Consider the following 7,299-nt stretch of genomic DNA (forward strand, 5'->3'; position numbering starts at 1 on the left):
GTAAGGAGAGGTAGGCTAGATTAGAATGTACAGATCGATCCATCCCAATTGTACAAAGTTGTGATATATCAAATAGCTCGAAAGAGAGAATTATGGATTTGAATTTGTTGATTGAATTTTTGGTATGGGTTTCTACGATTTCTGGTATGGAGAAAGAGAGAGAGAGAGAGAGAGAGAGAGAGAGAGAGAGAGAGAGAGAGTTGGGGTGGGGGATATTTTTTTTATTTTTTCTTTATTTTTTAGTTAAAACAATATTAAAATAATTATAAAAAATACAAAAAAGAAAATAAAATGGCACAATCGTCTTTTCAAGTTTTTTTGGACCTAAATCACAGAAACGTTTTGATTTTGGACCTTCCATGCAAGTTGGAAACTTTTTGGACCCTATTCAAAGATTTTTGAATACCACATGGATCAATTTTGCAGTTTTGTCAAGAATAAATTACTAAATCCATACAAATCTACTTCCTCCAACCCCAAATTAAAGGTATCATGATTTAAAAATTTAAAAATATCCCGTTCAAAAATATTTCGTTTTTAATATACCTTATCACTTTTCATTTAATGCCCTTTATTTTCTATTAAAGTAACAAAATCTACCTTCCACTTTCCACTTTATAGTTTTTATTTTACTGTTTTGTTTATTAATTTGTTTTATTAACTAAACTTATTTTTTGTATATATAAAATAAAACACATGGTAATTATTATTATTTTCAACATTGTCTCTTTTCAATGATTGAGAATTTTAAAGTGCTCGACACCAAATAAAAAATGTTAAAACTTTCTTAACCATATAACAAAAAATAGTAAAGTTTAAATAGAACATTAAGGGTGGATTTTGAAAAATCTTTGCAAGTTGAGGGACAAATTAATCGATTGGACATTAAAACCGATGACTGTTGTTTGTAGAATTAATTTTATCTTGTCATTTGACCTTTATATACGAATCCTTCGTGCATATAGGAGTACCCAAAATTTTTTGACCAGTCTTATTAAGGGCAAATGGGTCAGATCACATGACCCAAATAAGTCTTCTTCCCCAAATCAAAGGTATCCGGATCAAACTTTTCAATCGTCGATCGCATTCCTCATTCCCCAAACGGTTTATCGATCAGATCTCCTCGCACTCTCATTTGCTTTGTCGTTCGCCTCCTGCTCCGTCAACCTGTAGATTTTTCTCGATCGTCTTCATCCCTACCAGGTAACATTCTTCTCTCTTCTTTTTGCTCCATTTTCTCTTTCTATCATCCAATGACTCAAAGGATATTGATCTCTCCATTAGATTATTCAACATAAATAAGTCATAAGTTTCTTATATGCTCAAATGGTAAGAAGAATCATGCATTGTGAACGAATGACAATCTGTTTCATTCATTGCTTTACATTATTTAACCAATGATCATACAGACCCGCACCTCATACTTGTCATCCAATTTTTGTTTTTAATTTGACAGGTACAGAGCTTAACGTCGGTATCTTTTAACTTATCACTAATTCAAAAACCCTAGAAATCAACTGTTAGTAGCGTTCTCCAGTTGTAAATTTATTTGTTTTGCAATCGATTATCTACTTGCAATGCAGATTGATTGAACAGTTCTTAACTTTTATGTGGTAGTTGAGAAAATCAATCGATTGAGTCAAATTGTTTGCCAATTTAGTGGTTTCACGCCTAATTGCTGAGAAAAAAAAATATGATTTTTGATCGGCATTTACATGAACCAATTTCTAATTAGCGATGACATTGCTCTTGATTATAGTTCCTCTGCTTGGAATATCGTATGTTTATTCGGGATTTGTGATTAGTTTGTTTGATTATAGTCTTCTGAGATCTTTTACCATGTTTAATCGTCAAATCAATGTCTCTTGGACTTGTAGCTATTTTTGTATTGCATTCACCGTTCCTGACTAGAGTCCATTTCTGTAATTTGTGAGGATACCTGTGATTTTTTACTTCTTATTTTGGGATAATTATTAGGACACCATTTGGTTCAATGCTTTTGCTAGCGCTTGCTGTGTGAAAATAGTTTGCTTCTCAAAACAAGCTGAACAAGCATCCATTATCTGCAAAAAGTTTGAAAAATGGCTCATGGATTTTGACAACTGATATATAACGAAAATATGAAATATGATGAATGAGCAGAGCATGCCTTTTTTAGTGGAACACCATCCTTCTCAGGGCTAATGTCATGGATTGCCACCAATACTTCTACTGGTGTCAGTGCGGGCCCAATATGAGCTGAACCCTGCTCATACCAACAACAAATTTTTTAGGTAAAACTATTTTCTATTCTATTATTATACTCCTTCATCTTCAGTTATACTAAATGTTGAACCACAAAAAATTGAAACTTGGCCAGTGCTGTCTGAAACTTGTCCAATGGAAGTTGAACAAGACGTGGGAAAATAGGCAAAACCTCATTCTATTTCTATGATTTCTGCAGGGACTGTGGAAAACAAGTTTACCTCGGTATTTAAGAAATTATACGTAGCATTGAAATCCCATTCTATTTCAATATGTATATGAATATGTTTAATTATATTTATTTAAATTCTCTCTCTCTCTCTCTCTCTCTCTCTCTCTCTCTATATATATATATATATATATATATATATATATATATATATATATATATATTCTTTATTATTTTTGTAGGTGGATTTGATACTGCATATGCTGCTGCTAGGTAAATATTTTCTGCACTTTTTCAGTTTTCTGACATTAGTTTCATCATTTAATCATGTTAAATTTTATAAACCTGATATTTTTCTACAGGGCATATGATCGGGCTGCTATAAAATTTCGTGGTGTTAATGCTGATATTAATTTCAATATAAGTGATTACGAGGATGACTTGAATCAGGTTAATTTAACTAAATTTGATGTATAATATAAAAATTGTTTCTTATAATTAGTTGAAAATCCCAATGAATATTCTGTTAATTTCTACAGGGCATATGATCGGGCTGCTATAAAATTTCGTGGTGTCAAAGCACTGGATTCTCAAGAGGAAGCTCAAAGTATAGAGGTGTTACCCTACACAAATATGGTCGTTGGGAAGCTCGAATGGGTCAATTTCTTAGGAAAAAGTGAGTTTTGTCATTTAGTGAGTTGGATCTGTGAAATTAATGATTATTTGATAGAATTAATTTTTTGTTGTTTAAATTTTGAAAAAAGTTAAGATTTGTTATTTTTTCGAAAAAGTATATAAAAAAACTCTTATCTTATATTAACTAAAAATATTGTAGAGGGGTGACGTTATTGATTGTCACACATTTTTGGTTTGCAGATATATCTATCTTGGATTGTTCGATAGTAAAGGATCTTCTGAAATGCATTGCGAACAATACGAGGATAATAATGTCGAGAAAAGTCGAGATTGAGAATTTGAAGAAGTTAGTTGAGACGCAAAGCGGACAATATGAGATATTCAACGAAAATATGAGGATATTCAGCAAAAATATGAAGATGCTCAGAAAAAGAATGTAGAGTTTCAGCAGAAAAATGTGGATGTTCAAGCAAAGTTTGAACAACTTGCACAGGCAATAAATGTCATTAACACGTTGAGTGAACAGGTCAAAACTTTTATTAATCAATGATAGAATATGATGTATCGAATAGTGTTTCACGTTAAATTTGTAGCGACTTTTGATGTTGCAATATGTATCTTTTGATGTATTGGATATTTCTTTTAGTTTCTATAGAAATATTTTGTTATTTTTGGTTTTATATTAATTGTATTTTTGTAAATTGATATAATAAGTCAAATTAAATAACCGAATTTTATAGAAAAAATGGTATGGAACGATTGTTATGGAATTGACTACAAAAAAAGTTGTTACGAAATTTGCTACGGAATGAATGACTACAGAATTTGTTACGGAACGAATGACTACGGAATTTGCTACGGAACAATTAGTTACGGAATTTGCTATGGACCAAATGGCTACGGAATTTGCTACGGAACTTGCTATGGACCAAATGACTACGAAATTTGCTACGGACCAAATGACTACGGAATTTGCTACGGACCAAATAACTACGGAATTTGGTACGGAACAATTAGCTACAAAATTTGCTATGGACCAAATGGCTACGGAATTTGCTACATAACAAAATAGATACGGAATTTGCTACAAAATTCATTGTTACGAAATTGTGATGGAAGTGTGTTGTAGTTGAAATGCTACGGATAGACGTCGTAGCAACAACCATTGCAAAATTGCTACAGAACTATAATTTCGTAGTTAAACATTTTGCTACAAGAAATCTTACTATGGAATCTAATTGGCATGAATGACTACGGAATTTGCTACGGAACAATTAGTTACGGAATTTGCTATGGACCAAATGGCTACGAAATTTGCTACGGAACTTGCTATGGACCAAATGACTACGGAATTTGCTACGGACCAAATGGCTACGGAATTTGCTACGGACCAAATGACTACGGAATTTGCTACGAAACAATTAGCTACAAAATTTGCTATGGACCAAATGGCTACGGAATTTGCTACATAACAAAATAGATACGGAATTTGCTACAAAATTCATTGTTACGAAATTGTGATGGAAGTGTGTTGTAGTTGAAATGCTACGGATAGACGTCGTAGCAACAGCCATTGCAAAATTGCTACGGAACTATAATTTCGTAGTTAAACATTTTGCTACAAGAAATCTTACTATGGAATCTAATTGGCAAATTCTGTAGCAATTTCTATAGTTATTTAGGTTTAGCTACGGAATTACATCATTTGGCTACGGAATTTTTCCGTAGTTAAATCGAAATTTTCTTGTAGTGTAATTGAACATGCAAATTTGAATTCCAAAGCAAAACCCTAGACACTAGTATATTATTCGAACGATATCATGTGGACAAATCACATGGAACATAATCATTTTCATTTTCCAACAGTTTGTTTCCCGATTTTCTGATTTGTAATGACATAGAACTTAATTGAACACATCAATTTAGTCTTGACCGGGCCCGACACATAAGTCAACACCAAATCATCGAGGGGCCCAAGATATTGCTTTTCCCCTTAGGGAAAAACTAATAGATAAACTTCGACTTATATGCTTGTACTATTAACTCATCAAATCATACACAACAATACATTTTATAACATCAAGTTACTAATGTGTTTATGCATTATCAATGCACAACCAACTCATAAACAACAACTCATATATATTGGTTTAATGGTTATACGATATCATCATCTCATAATTACTCGTGATAAATTCCATGAAGTAATTTTATGAGCGTGGGTTAATCCAATACTCAAATCCCCATTTCAAGAGTACTCATGAACGTTGCAACAAACCATTGCTATGTCTAAGCACTTAGACAATATACAAGCCAATTCATGACAGTCTTAATTCACTACTTACTTCCAAAGTATGATCGACTGTGGATGTTTTGAATAATCCAATTATTTGGAAAGTAAAACATGCAAAGTTGAAACACAAAATAAATAATTGAAGAAAAGATAGTAAACAATACTCATAAATAAATCTCCATTACTTAATCATCAAATGTCAATGACATTTATCTATTTCAAGTTTCTAAATATCTATCTAATCACTAAAACCAATATCGTCCTTCGGAACAATGCTCCTTGCATGCTGAATGTGCTTAATCCTACTCAGACCCTTTGTGAGGGGATCTGCAGGATTCTCTTCTGACGATACCCTCTTAACGATAAGGTATCCTTCTTCTCCTCGATGTTTGATAAAATGGTATTTCATGTCGATATGTCTATATCTACCATGATCTCTTGGTTCCTTGGTTAAGGCAACAGCTCCTTCATCATCGCAGAAAATCTCCAATGGATCCTTAATGGCTGGCAACTCCAAGGTCTCCAATGAAGTTCTTCAACCATACATCCTCCTTTGACGCTTCGCTCGTAGCTATATATTCTAATTCAATTGTTGAATCAACTACGGTCTCTTGCTTAGAACTTTTCCAAGTTACTGCTCCTACATTAAGGATAAACACCCAGCCTGAATGAGAACGGAAGTTGTCTTTGTCTGTCTGAAAACTGACATCACTATACCCTGTAACTCTTAAGTCATTACTGCCACTAAGCACAAGGACCCAGTCCTTCGTCCTTCGCAGATACTTAAGAATGTTCTTAACTGCTATCTAGTGAGCTTTACCCGGATTTTCCTGATATAGGCTAACCATGCTCAAAGAAAAATTCGTGTTAGATTGAGTACATGTCATAGCATACATGATCAAGCCAATGGCATATGCATATGGAACTCGACTCATCTTTGTTATCTCTGCATCCGTACTCAGACTCTGAGTCTTACTCAGCACGGTATTACTCTGGATAGGTATCTCTCTCTCCTTTGTTTGAATATTCATGCTAAAATGCTTTAACACCTTATCTAAATAGGTACTTTAACTAAGTCCAATCAGTCTTCTAATCATATTTCTCAAAATCCTTATTCCCAGAATATAGGCAGCCTCTCCCAGATCCTTCATAGCGAAACACTTTCCAAGCCAGAACTTAACCTCCTACAAGGTTGGAATGTCGTTTCCTATAAGTAGTATGTCATCAACATACAGTACCAAGAAGGTGAATATACTCCCACTAGCTTTGACATATACACAAGACTCATCCTCACTCATAGAGAAGCCAAACTCTTTGATTTTCTCATCAAAGCAAAGATTCCATCTGTGAGAAGCTTGTTTCAATCTATAGATTGATTTCTCAAGCTTACAAACTCTATCGGGGTATTTAGCATCCACAAAACCCTCTGGCTGACTCATGTAAACATCCTCAACCAACTTTTCATTAAGGAAAGCAGTTTTGACATCCATCTGCCAGATTTCATAATCATGAAACACAACTACGGTTAACATAACCCTAATAGATTTGCTCTTAGCCACTGGTGAGAATGTCTCATCATAGTCAACTATAAGGTTTGAATAAAGCCCTTCGCAACCAGTCGTGCCTTGAACGCGTGTACCTTTCCATCCATGTCGGTCTTCATCTTAAAGAACCATTTGCACCCAATTGTCTTACGACCTGGTATATTGTTAACCAAGTTCCAAACCTGATTGTCACACATGGACTCGATCTTTCTGTCTATCGCCTATTTCCATTTAGAAGACTCAGGGCCCGTCATGGCTTCCTTGTAGCTAGAAGGCTCATCCAAATTTAGCATAGTACTATCACTGATAAGCGTATCACCATCCATAGTAATATGAAAACCATAAAACTATGGTGTCATTCTAACTCGATTGGAACGCCTAAGAGGTAACGACTCGTTAATTGGTTCAACAAG

General features: G+C 34.0%; 1 pseudogene; it reads left to right on the plus strand.

Moving 5' to 3' along the window:
• The first annotated feature begins 2,648 nt into the window (after positions 1-2,648).
• LOC128127328 (floral homeotic protein APETALA 2-like) lies at positions 2,649-3,704 on the plus strand (annotated as a pseudogene).
• The last annotated feature ends 3,595 nt before the right edge of the window (positions 3,705-7,299 follow it).

Source organism: Lactuca sativa, chromosome 7 (genome assembly GCF_002870075.4).
Source record: "Lactuca sativa cultivar Salinas chromosome 7, Lsat_Salinas_v11, whole genome shotgun sequence".
In the NCBI taxonomy this organism is placed as follows: Eukaryota; Viridiplantae; Streptophyta; class Magnoliopsida; order Asterales; family Asteraceae; genus Lactuca; species Lactuca sativa.